The sequence below is a fragment of the Borostomias antarcticus genome, assembly GCF_949987555.1.
Source record: "Borostomias antarcticus genome assembly, chromosome: 14".
Lineage (NCBI taxonomy): Eukaryota > Metazoa > Chordata > Actinopteri > Stomiiformes > Stomiidae > Borostomias > Borostomias antarcticus.
In genome coordinates, this window is record NC_140247.1 from 19221873 (window position 1) to 19226872 (window position 5000).

The window sequence follows — 5000 nt, forward strand, 5'->3', positions numbered from 1 at the left end:
GTCTGCGAGCCACTGAGGACGCTTCAGCCGGGCTTGGGAGGGAGCAGAGGATTATGGGAGTTCTGATGAAACCTGATAGGTGATTGTGGGTCACGCAGATGAGAGCCCTGCGAAACAAAACATCCTGAAAACTGCATCTCAGCAGAACACAAACAAACTAGTTGGGAAAAGGTTGATTATAGAATGTAGGGTTGCAAATTTGAAGGAATTTCATTAATTGATAACTATTAACCTTAACCAACGACAGTCGATTAATTGATAAGAACGTCCCACGCTGGACTGCGCTTTGCTCGCTTCATTTTTTTGTCTTCTTCCACTGTGTCGTTGAAATTTCCCAGCATCCTAATTAGCCTTCACTACATAGCGTGGTGCCCTCATGTGCAGTCAGACCCTAAATCATGATTATATTTCACACAACTCCCGTTGATAACGTTCGTTCCCCAAAACAAAACAAAGTTCTGTTCCATTAACAAGCAATTAATCAAGTAACCAAATCTTACTTATCGGTAATTAATCGATAGTCGATTAACTATTAACATCCCTAATAGAATGCAAGGATTGGAAAGGATGGATCTGGTGTATTGCAGTAGTATTGCAGGTATCTACATGATTTTTATTTAAAGTTAAAAGATTCGAGTTTGAATACGATCTTGCACTAGATCTGTGAGCAGTTAACAAAAGACTTGAGACAGACACCAATTTCTTTTTTTTTATGATTTCAGAACTTTTTATTTGAAATGTCAGTGTTCAAGAGAAAATAAAACAGCAATATAAATATTAGCATAAAAATAATAGAATAACACAGGGGTGTAGCGTTGGGGGCCAAGCGTTTCATAAGAAAGATATTACAGCAGGAGAGAGTATTAGTCCAGCACTGGACGGATGGACATACACACATATATCATATTTATAATCATTTGTTCATATGGACAGAGAGAAAGAGAGGCATTCTTTCACAAATGCACAAGATAAATCACAGAAAAGAACATAATTCAGAGATTACAGAAGGATAGAAACATTTTCAATATATTTTTTTGTATTTTGTTTCTTTACAGGATGGTAAAATAGAGATAGTGAGAAAAAATAAAAACACAAAAATATGCGCAACACACATCACAGGTTAACTAGTCTATGCAGGTCACTCTTATACTTATCGTCTAAAGTTATCATTGTCTTTATTCGTTTATTTACACTAAGAGTTAGTTGGCTTTCATGGTGCTTAGGTACTACATTGCAACACAAACTGTTGAAGAACATTTCAGATAGTTGTATTTATTTCTTTTTTTGCGGTGGTTTTTCATATTTTTTTCTTGAAAAACAAATGCAACACATTCCAGTAGTAAGTCACACCTTGTGGAGGGGGGACTTTTAATTTGAAAATCTGGACGTGGTCCGTACTGTACAAACAACTGGCTCATACCATCGACAGGACGTTTACTTGTGTGTATTTACAGTGGGGAGGCGCCTTCACAGGACCGGGGAGTAGAGGGGGGTGGGGGTTCGAGAGTCTGAGGTCAGCGCACCAAGAGTGGATTTCAACTGAGGATTAGCGAGGGGAGCTAACTCCCCCCCCCCCCCCCTCTGAATGAAGTGGTATCTCCTCTCCAACAGGGACAGATCTCCTTGGCTCTGTTGACCTCTAGCTTGGGTCAGTGCATTAGAGGAAGTTTGGGGGAGGTGGAGGGTTCAACTGTGGTGCCTCTGTACATTCAGTGGTTAGAGCCCAGGTCGATTCCACCCCCCTCGTCGACGTTACGGCGCTAACCCCACAAGGACCCCCTCACCCCGCCCTCTCCAGCCCCCCTGAACCCAGCCTGCAGGCTCTCTCCATGCAGTGAAGTCCAGGCAGAACGCCTCACTGGACATACGGACGGCCAAGGAAAAGACTTCATATCCCATAAACAACTCCTCTATACTATCGCGTCATCAGAGAGAGAGAAAAAAAAAAAGTTTTATCTTCTCACGTCAAGGAATATAATCAGCACTTCAGGATAGAGAGGGTGAATACTGGACCTAGGCCCTAGCGACCTAGACCGCTTCTACCTCCTAAATCACTTCAGTCCCTTCCCCATCGCTACGTGGTCCCCTACAGTCTAGTCTGAAGTGATTTATACCCCATTATCTCATCTTATCTTTAGAACATAAACAGTGCATCTCATTGGCTCTCTGAGTGGGGAGGGGGAGGGAGAGGAGGGCCAGTAGGCTGGTCAGGGGGAGGGGAAGGGCAGGGGGACAGAGGGGTGACCCTAGGGGGTCCCTGTGCCCATCTGGGGTGTTTGTAGAAGGGGCGGTGCCCAATTTCTATGCAACCTGCTTAGACCCCTCCCCCTACCAACCTCTTCCCGAACCCTCAAACATTTCATGCTCAGGTCATAGAAAATCACACGAGATTCAAGTCCAACCTATAGCTAACTATGCTTAGAAAATGTGTTTTTTCCCCATTAACATCTCAAGTGCATTACTCTGAGTATGGTTAGGAGGTTAGGTGGTCATCCTCCTCGCAACACTAACGTTAATGCATAGTTTCCACTTCTAAAATATCTGTGGTTTTGAACCTATGGGAACATGCAAGAGAGTGTGTAATACCTGTGTTATAGCTGTTTTATGTTCCTCAGATCTAAGGTTAGGGGTTGGATATCATAGAGCTGATCCAATAGGAATCTGACCAATGGTATTCTAGAATACTCAACAACAATCTATTTTTCCATATCAAGGAAAACAGGGAATTGTATATCCAACATGAAACAGCTTAAAATTCCTTCTATGAATACATCATCGGAAAAAAGACTTGTCTTTTTTTTCCCCCAGCGAGGTCTTATCTTACCTGGAATGTCTTGTCTGAAGTTAATCCCAAGCTCATCAATTTTACCCAAATGCAACCTCCCACCCTCTCAAAGCTATCCTCCGTATCAGCATATACGTATATGAGCAATACTTGAACACAGGTTTTCATAAGTGACCGTTCCTGCTTGACATCCATGAAGAAAGAGAGAACATGCCTGCGCCATTTGCCCCTAAACCCTTCAGCACATTCAGGTTCTTCACGGCCCTCGAGAGGAACTGTCCCAAAGCCACCAACATCTGCATCATGTATCATATTATCAAGCGTAAAAAAGCAGTAAAACTCCCTTGTTGGGGTGAATACATTGAGAGGAAATATGTTTGTGTGTGTGTGTTTGTGTGCGTGCATGTGTGTGTGTGTATGTGTATGTGGAGGGAGGGTGAGGGGTTGAATTTGAGTCCCGATCAAGGTCAGATCAAGGTCAGATCAAGGTCAGGCCGGGTGGTTTTCCATTAAATCTTCTTCGTCTTCCATATCACTCCGCCCATCCCCTTCCGTCTCCCTCCGCCGCCCTACTTCTTCTCCTTCTTGGTGGACTTCTTCTTGGAGGCGGGGGTCTGGGCGGCCTTGGGGGGCTCGGGCTGGGCCTGCGCCTGCGCCGGGGGGAGCGCCTGCTGGGCAGCGGCCTGCTGGAGCTGCTGGAGTTGCTGGAGCTGCTGCTGCTGCTGCTGCTGCTGCTGCTGATTGGACGAGGTGAGCGTGGCGGTGCTGCCGGGGATGTAGACGTTCTGCCGGTAGTCGGGCACGTGCTGCAGGGTGAACTGGGGGCTGTAGCGCGTGCTCAGGCCCATGGTGCCCGGCCCCAGCGTGGCCGTCGCCTCGCTCACTTCTGGGGGGAAAGAGGGCGAGAGCGGGGGAGGGGGGGGGGGGGGGGGGGTAGACATGGAACACGTTAGCGAGGCGGTGGGTTTCGGGCAGTCGCTCGGCGGGATGTTGATTGGGGGTCTGGGGCGGGGTTATTTTCACGTGCACGGGAGCGATTGACATGTTACATTCCATCCATCTCTGATCCGTCTTTGTGTGATCAGAGATCTGTATGTGAGTTGAGCTGAACGGAGTCATGGCAGGAAGACGGCGAGCGCTGAAAGGAGGGTGTTGGAAAATGGTGGAGGTGTGCCGGCATTTTGTAAAGGTTGATGTATTCTGCGCCGTGCTAAATGTATGTGTGTGTGTGTGTGTGTGCGTTGTTCCATTATGCGTGCTATGGCGGTGTGCGGGTGACGTAGCCGCTCAGCTCATATAATTCTCTCCTAGCCCCTGCATTGCAGAGCCAGAGCCACACACACACACACACATACACACACGCACGCACGCACAAGACCCCTCCCCCACCTCTGTCCCCTACTCCCATCCTCTCTAGACGAAGCTGTATACGCAGCTGTATGCACATCACACACACACACACACACACACACACACACACACACACACACACACACACACACACACACACACACACACACACAGCCTAATAGACTATTACACACACCTTTACACTAGCCTAATAGACTATTACACACACCTTTACACTAGCCTAATAGACTATTACACACACCTTTACACTAGCCTAATAGACTATTACACACACCTTTACACTAGCCTAATAGACTATTACACACACCTTTACTAGCGGGATGTTACACTAGCCTAATAGACTATTACACACACCTTTACACTAGCCTAATAGACTATTACACACACCTTTACACTAGCCTAATAGACTATTACACACACCTTTACTAGCGGGATGTTACACTAGCCTAATAGACTATTACACACACCTTTACACTAGCCTAATAGACTAGTGCTGACTGACTGCTTCTCTAACTCTCTGACTGAGTCCTTGGCTGTGCTGACTGCTTCTCTAACTCTCTGACTGAGTCCTTGGCTGTGCTGACTGCTTCTCTAACTCTCTGACTGAGTCCTTGGCTGTGCTGACTGTGTGTTTCTCTGTCTCTAACTCTCTGACTGAGTCCTTGGCTGTGCTGACTGCTTCTCTAACTCTCTGACTGAGTCTTTGGCTGTGCTGACTGTGCGTGTTCCTCTATGAGAGGAACTGAGAGATCACATCCTCGAGACCCAGACAGAACATTCTCTCTCAGTCCTGTTGGAAACTCCACATCACGTCCGGAGTGTGTGAGATGAGAGGGAGTGGGAG

The 5000-nt window shown here is 46.7% G+C and overlaps 1 pseudogene across 1 annotated transcript in view; it reads right to left on the minus strand.

Annotated features, from left to right (window-relative positions):
• Positions 1-1898: 1898 nt before the first annotated feature.
• LOC311317750 (protocadherin gamma-C5-like) overlaps positions 1899-5000 on the minus strand; it is a 32350-nt pseudogene continuing 29248 nt past the window's right edge. Inside the window, exon 4 of the transcript in view lies at positions 1899-3671. The product of the transcript in view is annotated as a protocadherin gamma-C5-like (transcript). The remainder of the gene's footprint in view (positions 3672-5000) is intronic.